This window comes from Bufo bufo, chromosome 3 (genome assembly GCF_905171765.1).
Source record: "Bufo bufo chromosome 3, aBufBuf1.1, whole genome shotgun sequence".
In the NCBI taxonomy this organism is placed as follows: Eukaryota; Metazoa; Chordata; class Amphibia; order Anura; family Bufonidae; genus Bufo; species Bufo bufo.
In genome coordinates, this window is record NC_053391.1 from 626,067,834 (window position 1) to 626,088,332 (window position 20,499).

Below are 20,499 nucleotides of genomic sequence, written 5' to 3' on the forward strand. Positions count from 1 at the left end.
ATTGCTTGTTATACTTACTGGCTGCGCAATTCGCCTTCTCCTTCTGGGTGGGCTTAGATCCTCAGATCCAGATGGTGAAGACATCTGTACGAGACATAATACAAGACCAAATGCAGATTTAAAATGGTATATGAACATGTTTAGAGCACCATTGACAGAGATATCACATTTAAAAAAATATTTATTTCAAGAATTTACTTTTGAGTAGATAAGCCCGTGCTTGTCCACCACAGAAAATCCTTCCAATTTAATTTTTTCTTTTTTTAACGGGTTTTCGAAGATTCTAAAAAAAAAAAGAAAAAATCAGGGAGAAAAAGTGTGGACAAATAATAGAATATATTTACATCTTCAGTTTACTGTTTCTTCTTACGTGTAGCAGCCATCAAAAGAGTCAATGGCATTTCTCTCCACCTGCCATTCGTGTATAGTTGTAGTTACCACAATAGAATTCAAGACGGTACAAATCACTACTGCCAGATTCTTGAATATGACGGATATTTCTGGAACTTTGTAAACAATATTGAATATAAAATTGTCAAGACTCTCAATATACAGTATGAGCTGCATTATAGAGGTACTATACATTTTTCAGGCAGTATAACGGGAAGAGCTACGTCTCACCCCTACTTAGGTGGTATATTTCTATGTCATCACATACTGTATCTAGGAAACTTAAAGGGCCAGAAACAACAATTCCAAGCTTCACAGGTAGAAACAACACAGCCAATGTAAGAAAAAACAAACAGAATATCCATTTAAAGAGGTAGTCTTGTGAAGAAAGATCCTTTATTTCTTTTTCTCTTTATTTTTATTTTTTGTAGATTTAGATAATGAATCACCCCAGGTCTTGTTTTCCCAACCTCCACCAATCCACAAGTTATGTCTGACTATACATTTCCTTTCAAACATCAGATAACATCAAATAATTTCCTTTCAAACAGCCGCTGAGTGGCTGATCATGATGTAATGCATGGATGGTTTGGGTCTAGAGCAGGACCTGTTTCAACATAACACCTCTCGATTTGGCTCCTAGAACTGGGTCTTGAGCGGGGAACTGGTAGGACGTGAGAGATATTGACCTCTAAAGTTTGAGAATGATGAAAATATATGATATGTTCCTGTGACATTATATACATTTGGCACAAATTACAGCAACACAGATACCAGCAAAGATGAGGTTAAAAATTCCCTGCATGATAAATCTCCCACATTGTGATATTCCTTTGTTATTTCTGTGGGGAATGTATTATTAAATTGGCAACAGGGACTGTAAACTTCTAGATAGGGTTATGTGCTCCACTGCAGGCATTCACTGGTGTTATTGATGATATATCTCCATGCCAGACCAGTGAATGGCTATAGCGATGCACATAACTCCATTAAAGAGCATGGATTGGACCTTTGGCTCTGGGACAGAGTGAAGGGTAGCAGGTGAGTGTTTGTGTATATTTAGGCACACCACTGTCCTGCCAAAATTTAAAATGGGGTATAAAACTGGAAACCCCTTTAAACAAGTTGTACCAAGTCTATACCTTGTCCCCTATCCATCAGAACTGGTGAACATGACCCCTCATGTTTGTGATTGGTGGTAGTCTCAGCAGTCAGACCCCCAGTGATCAGCTAGTTATCCCCTAACCTATGGATACTTAAAACTTGGCACAACCCCTTTAAAGCAGCTCTGTCACCAGGATCAACCCTATTAAACCAGGCATACTGCCTGGTAGGGATCATCATGCTGATTAAAACTATACATTTCTTTTGTCTGTATGCTAAATAGCTGCAGAGATATCTGCATTTTTAGTAATATGCAATTGAGCAGCTTCGAGCACTAGGAGGCAGAGCTGAATCCCTTGAGCACTGCTTTGTAACACCCTCTGTGTTCTGCACACACCCCCCCCCCCACCACTTGATTGACAGGGTTAGACATGCTGAGGGCAGAGCTGTGTCCTAGCATCTACATATCATATACATTATTTACTATAGCTTTACCACATTGAGGTATGCTTAGAAAGCTTATCTACATATTACTGCTTTATCCACAAGCAAAATATATGTTTATAAAGACACCAATAATATGTGTTAGTTTATATGCATAGAACAACTTGTTTTCTCTATGTAGTAATGGGGGGAGTTGTCGGAGCACAAGGGGTGTTACAAACCAGTGCTCAAATGATTCAGCCCTGCCACCAGGTGCTCAAACCTGTTCATTTGCATATGAATAAAATTGGAGATATCTCTGCAGCTGTTTAACATACATTGATGAGCAAAAGGGTAACAATGTTTAGAACTTTTGAATTTCAGGCTCCATATCTCACCATCCACTACAGCTTCGAACTACCATCGTTTTATAGACCATCATCTTGGCTATCTCATACATTAATTGGACTTGCAACTATTTAGCATATGATTAGTTATGCAGATTCTTGTCATGTAACTGCATTGTTACTGTTTTGCTCCTGGTGGTTGAACAATCCTTTTTCTTCTTCTATACTACAAATTACAACCTGTTCTCACATTACCTAATAGCTCATTGTGTTATTAGGCTGATTCCTAAGCGAAAGGTTGCTGGTTCGAATCCAGGAGCAGCCATGAAGAAGATTTCCCAAGAAAAGAGAAACAGCATCATCCAGCTCATCGATAGTGGTATCTCGGCCAAGAAAATTGCCAAACTGCATCATGTGAGCGCCATGACAGTTGGAAGAATATGAAATGAAGTCCGTCCATCCATTCCAAAGCCAAGAGGTGGATGTTCAGGCAAAATATCGGAGTCAACAAGTCGAGAAGGTTTATCATCACAAGGTTTATCAGTTCTGGCGCGACAAACACTGCAGTGGAGGTGGCTCCTATGCTTCGTAATAGTGAGATCACAGACATCCATGCAAGCACCATGCGAACGATTTACACAGGTTTTGAATGGTGGCCCGAAAAAAGGTGAAGAAGCCTTGACTTCAATATCGTCATAAGAAGTGTTGGCCTGACTTTTCAAAAAAGTATGAACAGTGGACATTAGAAGATTTGAAACGGGTGATTTGAGACAAAAGTCAATAGATTGAGCTCTGATGGGTGCAAATGGGTATGGAAGAAACAAGGGAAAAGGGGGCTAAATGGATCGAGAAATTGAAGGAACTGTCAAGTTTGGTGGAGGAAACCTGAGGATACGGGGTTGTTTCACAGCCAAAGGCGTTGGATACTTGACCAGGATCGATAGTGGTCTCAAAGCTAAGCTATAGGTGAGTATCCTACAAGACGAGTTACTTCGGACACTCGAGTACTATGAGTATGAAAAGGACAACATAGTGTTCCAGAAGGACAATGACCTGAAGAATACGTAGACATTGGCAAAAAAATGGTTCAATAACAATGTAGTAGAGGTGCTGGATTGGCCCCCACAGTCCCCAGACCACAACCCAATCAAACATTTGTTGGTAGAGTTGAAGAAAAAGCTGTATTCGTACTCAAGCAGTTGACCAAGAAGTATGCACCATCATTGGGAATGTGTAGAAGAGACTGGGAACAGATTTTGGTTGAGACATGCTTGAATCTGATCAAGAGCATGCCCAGAAGGATTTAGGCAGCGTTGAAAGCCAAAATACAAAATAATAAAAATAAAAATTTAGAATTTTAGGAGCAAAACAGTAACAATGAAGTTACATGACAAGAATCTGCATAACTAGTCATATGCTAAATATTTGCAAGTCCAATTTATGTATGAGAAGATTGTCTATAAAATGATGGTAGTCTCACATTCGAAGCTGTAGTGGATGGTGAGGTATGGAGCCTGAAAGTCAAAAGTTCAAAACATTGTTACCCGTTTGCTCATCAGTGTACAGACAAAAGAAAGGTATTGTTTTAATCTGCATGATGAGTCCTACCAGCCAGTATGTCTGGTTTAATAGGGTTGATCCTGGTGACAGAGCTGCTTTAAAGGGTACCTGTCACCGGGATTTTGTGTATAGAGCTGAGGACATAGGTTGCTAGATGGCCGCTAGCACATCCACAATACCCCGTCCCCATAGCTCTGTGTGCTTTTATTGTGTAAAAAAACTGATTTGATACATATGCAAATTAACCTGAGATGAGTCCTGTACGTGAGATGAGTCAGGGACAGGACTCATCTCGGGGTAATTTGCATATCTATCAAATCGTTGTTTTTTTTACACAATAAAAGCACACAGAGCTATGGGGACTGGGTATTGCGGATGTGCTAGCGGCCATCTAGCAGCCCATGTCCTCAGCTCTATACACAAAATCCCGGTGACAGGTTCCCTTTAAGGCTGGTAGTGATCTCATATGAAATAGTGATGCATAAGAAAAAATGAAATTCACCATTACGATGGATGATGTCTTCATTCTTAATTTTCTAAGCTTTCTTTATTGAAACCTCCCTTGTGAGCTAGTAGATGGAAAGTATGGTAGATATAACTATGTTATGACATTGATTCTAAGTGAATCATTTGAACATTATGAATACTTTTCCCGAACCAATGTGAATAAGGAAAGATGGAAGGTTAATCTCCCTGTGAAGGACTGTAAAAAAATCTCAGCTTTATTTAGAGAAAATATTTGCTTAAGGATTAGTGTTGAAGTGGTTTATGGGTCACGTAAATGAGCTTTTTTAGGTGAAGTTGAGGTTCAGTGATGGAAAGGAGCTAACTGTAGGATTAGTGGCGGTGTCTGGGATGGATCAGCACAAGTGGTCTCACTCGGGAACGTCAGGTAGACAGCTCCTTCTTATATCAACATATGGCTTAGGTGTAATGAAGGGGAGATCGGATCAGTCAGTCATAGACCGTATTTCAGGACCAGGATAGAAACATAGATGTGTCATATGAAATATATCTGACTAATATAAATCAAGACATTTGGTATTAGTGATGTATACAGCTCTCACACTTTAACTCCAGAAGATGACAGGGAAACAAATTAATCCTATTGCATTGGCAGTAGACTTGGTAGAGGATTTTCCTATAACTTAATTCCTTTGTATCTCAGGTGACATGGAGTTGTATCAAGGCAGGTTTAGCAAGACTGCACGGTGGTGCAAAAGTCTCCTGGACCGATTTGTGTGTTTAGGTGAGGGGCGGCAAGCATGAGCCCCGTGTCTGAAAGCTGCCTTGTGTATCAGTATTGCCTCCAGCAAACACACACTTGCCAGAAATGTCAACTTTCCCGGTTTCACCTGGGTTTCAGACCCCCTCTTTAAGGCATTTGGCCACCCAGGTTCCAGGTACTACTGCACTGAATTGTACCTAAGCTTACAGGACATAGATACAATTGAGCAACTGCCTCAGCACTGGTGGAACAAGGGAACCATTAGTTGCCTGCCATGCCAGTCTGCGCTTTTTGGTTATGTAGGCAGCAAATTGTAGTCATTGCACCAACTGCAATGCTCTGCAGGAGCAGGCCTGACCAAAAGAGGTTTGCATCGATGGATTACAATGTTGGATTGAGACAGGCGAGTATCCTTCTAGAGTGTTTAGACACATAAAGGGGGCACAGAACCTGACACTACATACAGGGGACACAGAACCTGGTGCTATGTATAGGGGGGCACAGAACCTGACACTACATACAGGGGGCACAGAACCTGGTGCTATGTATAGGGGGCACAGAACCTGGCACTGCATACAGGGGGCACAGAACCTGGCACTATATACAGGGGGGACAGAACCTGGCACTATATACAGGGGGGACAGAACCTGGCACTATATATAGGGGGCACAGAACCTGGCACTATATATAGGGGGCACAGAACCTGGCACTATATACAGGGGGAACAGAACCTGGCACTACATACAGGGGGCACAGAACCTGGTGCTATGTATAGGGGGCACAGAACCTGGCACTGCATACAGGGGGCACAGAACCTGGCACTGCATACAGGGGGAACAGAACCTGGCACTATATACAGGGGGGACAGAACCTGGCACTATATACAGGGGGGACAGAACCTGGCATAATATACAGGGGGCACAGTACCTGGCATAATATACAGGGGGAACAGAACCTGGCACTACATACAGGGGGCACAGAACCTGGTGCTATGTATAGGGGACACAGAACCTGGCACCATATACAGGGGGAACAGAACCTGGCACTATATACAGGGGGGACCGAACCTGGCACTATATACAGGGGGGACACAACCTGGCACTATATGCAGGGGGCACAGTACCTGGCACTATATACAGGGGGAACAGAACCTGGCACTACATACAAGGGGCACATAATCTGGCACTATATACAGGGGGCATGCTGATATATGGTGCCATATTTTCCCTAGAAGCAGTGCATATAGCGGAGAATACCTCCATAATTGGTCAGCTGGTTCATCCTGCAATTTCTTTTCTTATGGTTTATGTATTAATTGTATACTGTGGGGTGTCATACTATATACTGTAAGGTGTTATACTATATACTATAGGGTGTTATACTATATACTGCATGCAGTGGGGTGTTGTATACGATATACTATGAGTGGCTAGGGGTGTTATACTATATATTTGGTATAGTTTTCTTTCATATTTACCAGAAGAAAAAAATATGGGATGAAACATGAAAGAGGGGATAGTCAGGGCAAATGGAAGGAGGCGGCCCAAAATGGGTAAACAACGCCAGGCCTATGATATACGTTTTTGGGATGAAATTATTTTTATAAATGGTAATTTTAACATGGCATACATAGAAACAAAAAACAAACCAATTAGCAATGACCAATTTGTCATTTGTGCCATCACTTAGGTTCTATTCCATCAAATAGACACTGGACAGACCAGTGGGATCTGTTTGGATACATTTGGCTTCAATTTTGGTCCATTGAAAATGAATTTGTCGTGTGTGTGCTGCTGAAACTGATATAGATAGGAAAAGCTAGGCATGAAGGAAGACCTGGGGAATCAAATACAGTGTGGAATGTAATAAATCAATATAACTAGAGATTAAAGGGGTATTCTGGTTGTTTCAAGTTATTCCCTACCCTCAGGGTAGGGGATAACTAGTAGATCAGTGGGGGTACTACGGCAGGGATAACTGATCACTAGAGTTGAGCGAACCCGAACTGCAAAGTTCGGGTTCGTACCGAACTTTGCGAGTTCGGGTAACCGGACCCGAACCCGGACTTTTTCACTGAAGTTCGGGTTCGGTGTTCAGGTGATCAAGTGGATGAGGTGAGTTTTTTGTTTGTTTAACCCCTCAATAGACATTTTATTTAGCAATCTGTTTTAAGAATGCTATTATTTTCCGTTATAACCATATTATAACAGAAAATAATAAAGTGAATTTCGGGTTCCCATTGACTTAAATGGGGTCCGGGTTCGGGTCAAATTCGGGTCCCGAACCCAAACTTTGACCTGAAGTTCCACGGCTTCGCTCAACCCTACTGATAACGAGAACGGGGGCCCTGTACCCCCTGCAGCCACCTTGAAATGCGTGCAGCCACTCCCTTCATTTCCATGGTAGCTGAGCACTGTACTTCGCAGTTCCCAGTTGTATGGTGCGGATCTTAGATCCGAATGGCCAGCCTACCTCAAAGTTTTGTGGGCACCAAACCACTATTCCCTTTTCACAGCAGTAAAGTCTTATTGCCATAAACGTGTGGTACCTTACTGTCTGAATCCAGCAACAACCTTGGTGGTTCTAGACCTTCTGTGAATCTCTTTTCTTTTTCCCTCCAGGCTAGTCTCTCAGTTAAGTCATTCTCTCGCAGCTTTTCAGTCTCAGGAATGATGTTTCTTGGATAAGGCTTTTTTGGGCCTACTTGGCAAAAGCTCACACATGCAGGTCTTGCCTCTAGCTTTGCTCAACTAAGACTCACACTAGCCAGTAGGCTCAGTAGGCGGGAGCAGTCCATCACCCTGAAAACTATGATAATACTAGACAGAGGGGGCACACTGACCATAAAGAGGAGTGCAAAAACAGTTCATACACTATAATATCCAAAAACCAACATATAAAAATTGTATACAATAAAGGGTGTGCCGGTGTAAATAAAACCAGGCAAAGGCAATAGCTCACGAAAGTCCACAAAGCTGGGCTTTACTGACGTTACACGTGGGGACTCTCTGACAATGCTTACCTAACAGTTTGGGTCGTATTTTATAAGGTATTGTGCTACTTTCATTGATGGTGCATTATCAGGATTTCCTTGATATTTGATTGAGTCTGATATTGTCCTGGACTGTACATGATTGTTCCTTATTTGTGGACTTTAGTGAGCTATTGCCTGTGCCTGGTCTTATTTATTTCGGCACACCGTTTATTGTGTACAATTTTTAAATGTTTGTGTTTGTGTGTTTTTCACAATAAAATTGTTCTATTCATTTTATTCATTTGGAGGTGCATTCCGATAGTGGTTTTATTTGTGGTTTTTGTCACCCTGAAAACTAGGCTAAGACTTCCAGGGTTGTGTTAGGAAAAGATATTTATGACTCATCCTGATAAGTCATCATTATGTTTTCTAGGATAACTCCTTTAACTGTTTGTTGTTCATTCACAACCATTTGGGATACACAGTACATAAAAAAAATAAAAAAAATTAACAATAAATCTTAACACTTAACTCCATGTGATGATTTTCCGGTCCCCGGCTTGTGTACTTCTTGTCAGAGTACGGACTGTGCCATGTGCGTCTCTGCAACCAATGACTGGTCTCAGCAGTGACGTGTCCCCAAGTGGCATGTAACCCAACAATGACGTGCTGCTTGGGCACACATAATCACTGGGCTCAGTCATTGGCTGCAGAGGTGAACATGACCCCATCCAAACCCTGGTTGGAAGTACACAAGTTGGGGACCAGAAGATCATCAAAAAGGGCCAAGGTGCCAAAACGGAGTGGCAAGGAGAAGGTGAGTATACTTTTTTCATTAGGTAACACGCTACAGGGGGTAATTAAAAATGGCCATAATCCTGGAAAAGGGTCTGCAAGATGGATAGAGTCAACAGGATTTATTCCTCTTACCTGATACTGAGAGATAATTTGGAGCCGAGGTGACTGAGGTATCTGGTCACTGCTTGTCCTCACCTGCTATATTTAAATACATGTTAGGTGTTACTAAACCAATGTTATTGACTATTGAAATAGCAGGTATTTATGGTATTTTTTTTTGTACCCTAGGTGCATGGTGACACACTGGACTATAAAGTGGCCGGTAAGTGCTTTAATATTATTGTAGGTATGGTGGAATACTTTTGACTATTGGTGGTTGGAATATATCAACGAGAAGTGATCTAACTTGTTCATGGGGGTGTGGAATTCGTACAAGAGCTGCAGCCTTGCAGGATAGTGCATTTTTGTCACATTCAAGTGGATGGAAAAAAGGTGAAGTGCTCTACATTGCCACTTCTACGTAGATGGCGTGCAGGCAGACTGCCCCATGGAAACAGTCGCATTTGCAAGAGTGGTACAGCCCCTTCAAAAAGCTGATCATCAGACTAATAGACCATTAGTATCCTGAATCTGGAAAACTTTAAAGGGGTTTTCTAACTTTTTATACTGAAGATCTATCCTCAGGATAGGTCATCAGTATCTGATCGGTGGGGGTCCGTCACCTGGGACCCACACCTGTCAGGTATTTGAGGAGGCTGCAGCGCTCACTGAGCCCTCCTCAGAGCTTGAGTGGGGCTGAGCTGTGTCTAGGCCATGTGACAGATGAATGTGACATCACTGGCCTAGGGTAAGCTGCGAGACGGCTGTGGCACTCAACAAAGCCCTGCGGCCTCCTCAAACAGCTGATTGGCGGGGGTCAGATACTGATGACCTATCATCAATATAAAACATCAGCAAACTGCAGCAATCCGCCTCCCAACTAGATAAACTATCTGAGACTCAACTCCTAGTCCAAGCGTTTTGTTCACAGGCTGTAACACTGAACAAGGGAAAAAATAGAAATACAAAATGAATACCAACGGTAGAATGAGTAACATAATGCTATTAGCATTCTGCTAGTGTTACTAGACTACATGGCACTATATAATCTTTTATCATTTGGCGTCCCTTATATGCCTGCCAGCAAAAGGCTATCACTAAGCAAAAGCTTTTGAGTAATCCATATACAAAGTCATGCTATTATTTAATCGGCATGAGGAGTCTTATAGGCCAGGTAATGCTCCTCTGGAATTTTGGGGAGAAGGTATGCAAATAGGCGGTTAGCAAGCTCTGCCTCTCACACCCTGATTAAGGAGAGATGGTACTCCCCAGATCCCGACCTAGGCCTCTCACCCAGTTAAGCCAGTACTCTATGCTCTGCACTGATGAGGGGCAATCACCCCAAAACAGCTACCTTATAGTATAGCTACCCCCGGACAGAGCTTGCTAAGAGCTCAATTGCGTACCTAATTCCTAGAATTCCAGAGGAGCATTGTCCAGCCTATACGACTCCTCACGCCGATTTAAGGCGCTCTCCATAAGGAGATCTAGTACCCACCAAATGTTGTGGTGTTATTCGTTTATTACTCTTGCTTTTTTTTTATGATAAATGTAAAATGTGACCTGTGCACATGCTAAGGCATTATACTGTTCTTCTACATGTTTTTGCCACCACTTGGCTGGTGTTTCTGGTCCATCAACAGCTATGAAACTGGAGCACTTCTTAGAAAAAGTTCTTCAATGCTTAGAAAACTTGCGGCTCAAGGGTTGATCTCTGTCCAAATTTCATTGTAATAACTTGTCACTTGCATTTATTCAAAGGGTCGTTGTGTTTTCTTGTCCAAAGATAACATTAAATAGCACCCACCTTCCTTTCCCACAGTCTGTAGAAGCTTAATCTTAATCCTTGGCTAGTGTCGTCTGTCCGGTCATAAGTGCCTGATATGCTTCTTTCACCACATCTTTCTTATTGCTGCCTGCTGGTGACGTTCTCACTCTTTTTAAGATTGTGGATGTTGGAGTAATCCAATGAAGGAGGGCAGGAATTCAGAAGATGCTGGATCTGCACAAAGGTGGCAAAACTTTGCATTTAAGAACAGTAAAATTCACTCATCAAATTCTAAACTTCAAGGGTTTGGAAAACCCATTTCAAACACAAAATTACTGAATTCTAAATTAATAAAGTAGAGGTCGCCTACTGGAGACCTTCTTCCATCATCCACAGTGGTAGAGAACGGCTACAAGGAACTTCTCTCACTTTGGAGGGTCCAGGATGTTATTGTGTTATACATACTAAGATTTTGTACCAAATTTAAATGTAATGTGATAGTTATTCCCTATGCTGTGAGTTACATTTAAATTTGTACCAAATTTAAATGTAACTCACAGCATAGGGAATAACTATCTGATTGGTGTGGACCATCAACACCAATTTCTAGAATGGGGGTCCTGTTCTCCTATCTGAATGGAGCGCAGGCAAGCATTCCCACACCCACTCCATTCATCCTCTATTGCTCTACTGGAATTTCTCATACGCTGTACTCGCCATAAAGCCCAAAAACTTTGAGCAGTGCCCTGTGGACATGGCTGTAATTTCCATTCTTTTTTAAATTTCCCCGGTGTCTCTTTTTTTTAAAGTTGACTTGTTCTCAGCATTTTCATGATTCAGACCCTACTGTTACTTTTCGGGTGCCTTCACACACGGCAGATTTTGTAGCAGAAAATTCCGCAACTAAAAGTCAGTTCCATTCATCTTAATGGAGCTTGCAGAAATCCATGTGCTTGCTGCCCAATTGAAATGAATGGAAGAGATTTTCAGTTGCAGAATTTTCTGCTGCAAAATCTGCCATGTGTGAAGGCTCCCTTATGATTTATCGCACTGAAATCTCATTGAAGCAGTCAGTCCTAAAATACTTTCATTAACCATTCCAAAACGCTTTAAATAAAACCGTCTAACCTTTGTGTTGTAGTAGGCACAATACTTTCACCCTCAGATAAGAGACCAGTCCAGAGAATGTTGTCCCGCTATCAGTAATACATTCTATGATCTCTCACTATCTCTTTCACACCTAAAGGTTATTGTGAGAGGTTTTAGCACATGTTGGTTCTGCGCTGACTGGTAAGATTACCGTACTTGTTACCACAGTCGGCCATTATACACATTCCTTCTATAGTATCACATTATAATTCTACATTTACATCCACTGGGCTGCAACTAAATAGCATCCCAGTACTACATACAGTAAGGGAACAAATACATTAGGCAGTAGGTCGTATAAAGGCACTCATTATACACATGCTGTATAGGATCTCACTATACAAATTAAAGTGTACCTGAGGGAAAAAAAAAAAGTTTGCATAATGGCTGTGCTTCTTTGTAAAATCATAACTGTGGAACAATAAGCAAGATACCACTGCACACTCAAATTATGATGCAAAATGTTTTTTATTATTTACAATATCCTCCAAATAGATTGGCAAAAAAGAATGTCTAGAGTATATGTGTCACATATACTCTAGGCCTGTGATGGCTAACCTCCGGCACTCCAGCTGTGGTAAAACTACAACTCCCAAGATGAACACTAGTTCTCAGAACTCCATAGAAATGAATGGAGCATGCTGGGAGTTGTAGTTTTACCACAGCTGGAGCGCCAGAGGTTAGTCATCACTGCTCTAGGTATTCTTTTTTTCAAATTTATTTGGAGGATATTGTAAACAATAAAAAACATTTTACTTGCATCATAATTTAAGTGTGCAGTGGTATCTTGCTTATAATTGGATTTGGGATTACACCCACTTCACTTTGCACCTCACAAACAGACATAGAGTGCAGCGCAACAACACTATATAACCTTGGAACAGTTATGTTTGGGCTTCACTAATGTTTCTTTCAGCCATCGTATTCCCTGTTTCAGCTGCACAGCTAGATGCATTTCACTCAGAAGCAGGGGGTGCATCCGTTCTGTGAAATCTGCTAGAGCTGTACTGCTGTGACGTCCTTCCCATTACTTCCAACTATGTTTGTTTTCAGCTCACAGAACATATAAGGAGGGAGAGATCACACTTAAAGACACACAGGAGGCTCCTATTATCTCCTAAACCTGTGTGGAAGCAGTTCTTTATCAGGCTCAGGATTTTAACTATCTCTGACACCCCCCCACTTCCTCTCAGCCGTCTTCTGAATCTCTGTTACTAGGGATGGATCTTGCCTGACAACAGGAAGTGGACTGCAAATTAGGTGGAAGTGAGACCCCTAGTGGCCATGACTTTACAGTTTTTTTTTCCGGTGGATGCAGGCAGATTTTTTAAATGAGGTGATTTAGAAATTGCTAATCACAGCATTCTCTTTTAAATGAAATTTAGTGAAAATACAGTGACTCTTTAAGGGAAATAGATTTTTTTGTTTATTGCACATTATCATTATTCACCTCACGTTTATGGACTCCCTTTAATATATGTGCCAGTGGCATCTGTCATCCACAGGTGAATATGTTTAAGCTCTTAACAACAAGGCCCATTTGTCACTTAAATGGGTGTTGGCAAGTATTAAAGGGTTGTCCCGCGAAAAATATTCTACATTTTTTTTCAAACCAGCCCCTGGATCTGAATACTTTTGTAATTACATGTTAGTTATTCATTAAAATGTATCTGTAAAGCGCCACCTGCTGTTTGTTCTTTTTCTTATTTCTTTGTCCGGCTCACTGAGAAGGCCGCACATGCTCAGTTTCATCTTTCAACTGCCTCCTGAGCTGTGATAGGGAGAGCTGAGACACGCCCCCTGAGCTGCAGCAGAAAAGACACTCCCCTGAGCTGTCAGCTTGATATAAATTGAGCAGAGCAATGAATAGGGAGATCTCTGGATCCATGTGAGATACAGGGCTGGTTCTAGCTTTGTTAAAAAGAGATTGTCATGTACTACCGTATTTTTCGCCCTATAAGACGCACCTGCCCATAAGACGCACCTAGGTTTTTGAGGAGGAAAATAAGAAAAAATATATTTTGAACCAAAAGGTGTGCTTTTGGTGGGTTTTGAACTAATGGTGGTCTGTGGATGACACTGTTATGAGGGATCTGTTGAGTTTACTGTTATGGGGGATCTGTGGGTGATACTGTTATGGGGGATCTGTTGGTGACACTGTTATGGGGATCTGTGGGTGACACGGTTATGGGGGATCTGTTGGTGACACTGTTATGGGGATCTGTAGGTGACACGGTTATGGGGGATCTGTGGGTGACACTGTTATGGGGGATCTGTGGGTGACACTGTTATGGGGGATCTGTGAGTGACACTGTTATGAGGGATCTGTGGGTGACACTGTTATGGGGGATCTGTGGGTGACACTGTTATGGGGGATCTGTGGGTGACACTGTTATGGGGGATCTGTGGGTGACACTGTTATGGGGATCTCTGGATGGCTCTTATTGGGGTCTCTGGATGGCACTGTTATGGGGATTTGTGGATGACACTGTTTTGGGGGGGATCTGTGGATGACACATATATAGCATCTTATGCTATGTGTCATCCACAGATCCCCTCCATAACAGTGTCCCTGTAGTGTTAATGACCCCCAATACAGGGGGTGGGGGTTGCATCTGGTTTTATAATGACAGCGGGGCCCGTGCAGTGACTGTATTCTACTACACGGGCCTCGCTCACTGTATATAATCGTATCTGTAATTGTAAGCATTGTTAATGTAAAAAAATTTGGGGTAATCAGCGCCTGTATTACTTACAAGCGCTCAGTAGCAGAGAGGAGGTAGGAGGCAGGCCGGGAGGATGGGCGCTGGCAGCGTGAGTCACTACGTCACGCGCCTGCGCCGCCCACCTTATGAATGAAGCAGGCGGCGTGGGCGCATGACGTAGTGACTCACGCTGCCAGCACCCGTCCTCCCGGCCTGCCTCCTCCCTCCTCTCTGCTACCGAGCGCTTGTAAGTAATACAGGCGCTGATTACCCAGAATTTTTATACATTAACAATGCTTACAATTACAGATACGATTATATACAGTGAGCGGGGCCCGTCGTGTAGTAGAATACAGTCACTACACAGGCCCCGCTGTCATTATAAAAGCAGATGCCGGCCCCCAGCCCCTCCTCCCTCTCAGCTGATGCGACGTATCATTGAAAATTCGGCAAAATGCAGCATTCGTCCCATAAGACGCACTGCTATTTTTCCCACACTTTGGGGGGGGGGGGGGGATGCGTCTTATAGGGCGAAAAATACGGTATATGATGTCTGATTTTCATGTTTTAGATTAATCATGGGATAACCCCTTTATGTTCTCACTAAGTGATCAGTGGGGGTCCAACTGCCGGGTCCCTCACTGATTTCGAGAATAGTGGCCCATTCTCCAGTTCTAATGGATGGAGCAGCATGCTGAGCAGGAGAGATCATTTCCAGCACCCCCGCTAAGCAGCTGTTTAAATTACAGTGCCGTAATTTGTACTGAGGCTGTGCTTGGTATTGCAGTCCAGCAAATAGCTGAAAATAGGCCATAATGTCACTGGCCTAGGAAGAGGCTGCTGCGTTCACCGGAGCACTGCAGCCTCTTCAAGCAGCTGGTGGAGATGCCAGGAGTCTTTGAAAACCCCTTTAATGGACTTGTACCCTTTAGTTTGTGCTGTACTAAGAGATTTGTAATGGGGTGCCCACTGCTCATGCAGCACTAAGAAACCTTTCATAGTTTCTTATGGGTCAGTAGACAGACATCACAGATAAAACACATATGCTCAGACATTTCATGCTGTCTCCACATAGAACTTCAGAGACTTCTATGATTGATGTTTTCCAGATCCATTTTTAATATTTTATGACTGTGTTCAAACTCTCCTCGTAACTTTTGACTTCCGACCTACATTTTCTGACAAGGTTTTCCATGCGTTATTGTAGCCCGGCACGCAGCTGTCACAAGATAAATGAACAAAATATAGAACAAATGTATACAAGGATGATGGGGCCATTTCTTGTAAATGTTATATTTGGTATAAAATCTCCCAGTTCTATCTATCATATCCCCCCTGCAGGCTATAGTGCATGATTTAGTGTGTGGTTGTTGTTTTTTTTCTGAATGTATATGAATAATTATACACTAAAATATAGGAGCAATGTGCTGGGTATAATAGGTGCTTCTTCAATAAACAGGCTTTTAATCATAGTGTCCATACCTACTTGAAAAGACCTGTTGTCTTTATATTGAATATTCTGTGAAGATTCATTTCTTAACATACTTTTTTAGCAGTTTTTTTTTTTTTTTTTTTGAATACAGATCTTCAAATCACTTTTAGTGTAAATGATGGATGAATAGTAAATGATGGAATTCTGCCTGCAGCCACCACTAGAGGGAGCTTAGGAGCTGCCTGTTTTCTGTTTATACACTGAGCTATATAATAACAGTATACAGTAATCTCTAAACTCCCCCAAATGTATGAGAAAAATAAAGCAATCTTTGCTATGAAAAAAAAAAAGATATATAAAGAATAAATTGGCACATGAAGTTCGAGGGCAAACAATCATTTTAATGGTATCTTCTACACATAATAGCCAGTGATAAATTGGAAGGATATTTCAGTTGATTTTCTTTATTCATAAAGTTGGTTATAGTGCAGTAGTGTTCTGAATGAGCATGTGGTTCTGATTAAAGGGGTTATCCCAAAAGAGTATTACTATGCAATGAATAGAGCATTTCAAATGAGTCCCAGATGTGCCAAGATTGTCAATCCTGCAAATTTGGCTTGTTCTTGACTGAAGACCCTATCTGTAAGTGGGTGTTCCTGGGTTGGGTTGGGTTGTGCAGAGTTCAAATTGCCAGAATTTCAAATTTACCAGCAAAGATGTTTAAAGTATATTCCACTTCAAGGACAGTATGGCAGGCCATCAGGAAAGTTCAGAAAATTAAAGAATGTAAGTGAGTGAACTGAGAGTGAGTAGGAGAGGTGTCTGATAAGTGGTGAAAGAGGCATTTTACTATAATGAAATGTATTAAGTTTCTTTCCTTTGCAAGTGCCATTGATTTATGAGTAAACAGGTAGAATAGTTACTGTTTAAGTGATAAAACTCTGGCTTTTTGGTGGCACCACTAGGGGAAGCTCACTTAACTCAGTAATAATTCAGTGAACGTCTAAGTGCCCCTTCTGGTGACTGCTGCATCCAGAATTGTATTATTTAAAGGAAACCTGTGACATTGAGCCTGCAGACAGCAGGTTATAGAGCAGGAAGAGCTGAGCAGATTGATATATAGTTTTCTGAGAAAAGATTCAGTAAAACTTGTATTTCATTTATTAAAATTCCTGTTCATTCTGGGCTTTGGAGTCCAGGAGGCGGTCCTATCAGTCATTGACAGCCGTCCCTCTATGGCTGTGTATACAGAAAGAGCTGTCAATCATTAGTAGGGCCGCCTCCTGGACTTCAAAGCCGAGAATGACATTAACTGAATAAAATCCAGGTTATACTGGTCTTTTTCCATAAAGCTATATATCAATCTCCTCAACTCCTCCTGCTCTATAATATGCTGCCTATAGATTACATTGTATTTTCATGTTAACTGGTTCCCTTTAAAGGGGTTATGTCACTTCAGCAAGTAGCATTTATAATGTAGAGAAAGTTAATACAAGCCATCTTACTAATGTATTGTTATTATCCATATTGCTTCCTTTGTTGCCTGAATTCACTTTATATACTGCTTGTTTCCATGGTTACGACCCCTTGCAATCTAACGGTGGTGGCTGTGCTTGCACATTATAGGAAAAAGTGCTGGCCTCTCTGGTGGCCTAGACCGCGGGAGCTCACATAGACTGGTGCTGCAAGCACAGTGTGCAAGCACAGCCACTGGTGCTGGATTACAGGATTGTCGTAACCATGGAAACGAGCAGTATATACCATATTTTTCGCCCTATAAGATGCATCGGCCCATAAGACGCACCTAGGTTTTTGAGGAGAAAAATAAGAAAAGAAAACATTTTGAACCAAAAGGTGTGCTTTTAGTGGGTTTTGAACTAATGGTGGTCTGTGGATGACACTATTATGGGGGATCTGTGGATGACACTAATATGGGGGATCTGTGGATGATGCACTGGTATGGGGGTCTGTGGATGATGCACTGTTATGGGGGCATCTGGGGATGGCACTGTTATGGGGGCATCTGGGGATGGCACTGTTATGGGGGCATCTGGGGATGGCACTATTATGGGGGCATCTGGGTATGGCACTATTATGGGGGCATCTGGGGATGGCACTATTATGGGGGCATCTGGGGATGGCATGACACTGCTATGGGGGGGGGGATCTGTGGATGACACATAGCATCTTATGCTATGTGTCATCCACAGATCCCCCCCATAAGAGTGTCCCTGTCTAGTGAATGACCCCCAATACAGGGGGTGGGGGTCGGCATCTTGTTTTGTAATGGCAGCGGAGCCCAATGCAGTCACTGTATTCTACTACACCGGGCCCCGTCACGTGCCTGCGCCGCCTGCTTCATTCATAAAGTGGGCGGAGCAGGCGCGTGACGTAGCGGTGTATCAGTGTAAAATTGCAGCATTCACCCCATAAGACGCAGTGCTATTTATCCCCCACTTTTGGCGGGGGATGGGGGGAAGTGCATCTTGTAGGGAGAAAAATACAGTAATTTAATAGAAAATGAATCCAGCCAGCAAAAGAAGCAATATGGATATTAACAATACTTTTCTAAGTGGTTCGTATCAACTTTCTCTACATAATAAATGCTGAAGTGACATGGCAGTGTGCACACTTTTTGCTGATGCTTTCTGACAATCTCCAGCAGAACAGTATAGAAAGTACTGGAAGAAGGGCTGTGAGGTGTGCACTGCCAGGCTGCCAACAGGAGCGCGCATACCGTACATAATACGCCTTGTTTATTTGGATTCTCCATAGTGACTTATGTTTCCAGGAAAGACGGTTTCTAGAACTGTAATGTCAACAAACCAGATTTGAGGAAAGACTTGTTTGCATCTCGTGCTCAGGTGAAGACGTTCATTTATTGATATTATCTCTGCAGCTCATCTCTAAATTTAAGATTAATTTGATCATGAGCCGCACATACGTGTTCTGCCCTATTTTATGGGACAGGCATTATTTTGGATTTCACAGTCGATTACATCCACAGATTACATTCTCTCTGCAGGTTTCGGCTTGTGCTGTGCAGAAAAACATAACATGTATGTTGTCCTTTCCTTGTACTTCAGCTTGTTATATAAAAAAATAAAATAAATATCCAATTAGTGAATATCTAGCCCATAAACTATATGTACTTGATGACCTGGATCTTCACAATTTACATGTGAAGAAGCGAACAGAACAGGATTCTATCACTGTGACAATATATATTTTCTCTTGGTTTATTGAGGACATTTAGAAAAAAAAGGAAATGGCTTAATTTAATTAACATTCTTTTATTACTTCTTATTCATAGCTACTACCGTGACACACCTTCAGATAGCAGGGTTTATATTGCACCTTTTATGAAACCCATTTTATATGCACAAACTCATTAACACATTTTTCATCTCTGTGTATAGCTGGTTTTATTATGATCCCCAAGCAATCCATAGATTAAATGGCTTTCCTCATGACCATGGCTGGATTTGGCATTTCTGAGGCCCCAACCAAAGTTATGTCTGAGGGCCCGTGTCGCACTTCTAAGTTTGGCCCTGTAGCACTGCTATGCTCCACCCTATAGTATTTCTATGCTCTGCCCACATCACACTAATATGGTGGCCCCTACACAGTGTATAACCCCATTATTGGTCCCCAACACAGTATAATGCCCCCTTATGTGCCCTTAACATAATACATTGCCCCTTATGTACCGCCAACACAGTATAATGCCCCCTTATGTGCCCCTAACATAATATATTGCCCCTTATGTACCGCCAACACAGTATAATGCCCCTTATGTAGCCCAACACAATATGGTGCCGGTTATCTGGCCCAAACACAGAACAATGTCCCCTCATGTGTCCCCAATACATAATGCTGCCCGCCTTATGTGACCTCAACACAATATGGTTCCCCCTTTTGTGTTCCAAACAAATTATTATGGTGCCCGTTTAGTGTCTCTAATATGAATACTCACCTAGCCACACTCCCATCACAAATGGTGTAGATCTCTCAATGCAGATCTGCTCTGGTCTTTCTGACAGCTAGACACAACAGGCGCAATGACATCACTTAATTGCACCCGCCAGCACCACACCCCAGGATCAATGGTATAGCAGAAAACTGATGGCTCCCTGTTTCACCATTTTGTTCCACCTCCTGAGGACGGGGAAGAAGTTGAAATAGGTGCTGCTACCAAGGTAACCATGCCAAGGTGCAGCACGGGGACCCCGTGAACCCATGGGCCACACACAATTGTGTGGTCTGCGTAGTGGTCAAATCCACCAACGTTCATGACAGCTGCCCCCTGTCCACTTGCCTTATTGTCACCTCTATGTTCCAGAGTTGAGGTCACTTCTGCAAGAGCGTCTGACAAGAGGGAAGTGTATACGCAGATGTAGCTCCTCAAGGCTTAACAGCCGATGGCCACCCTGAAGCCTTAGCCGCAAGGAGAGGCATTGCAGGAGGGAGGAGAAGTGGATAGATTGCTAAGGGTTGGAGTAGGTTGGAGCCATGACTAGTA

General features: G+C 42.3%; 1 protein-coding gene across 1 annotated transcript in view; it reads left to right on the top strand.

The window, feature by feature from the left end:
• Positions 1–20,499, top strand: part of STARD13 (StAR related lipid transfer domain containing 13) — a 285,728-nt gene that overhangs the window by 50,023 nt on the left and 215,206 nt on the right. The window contains exon 2 of the mRNA XM_040426132.1: positions 9,113–9,146. The gene's annotated coding sequence lies outside the window, so the exon portion shown is untranslated. The remainder of the gene's footprint in view (positions 1–9,112; positions 9,147–20,499) is intronic.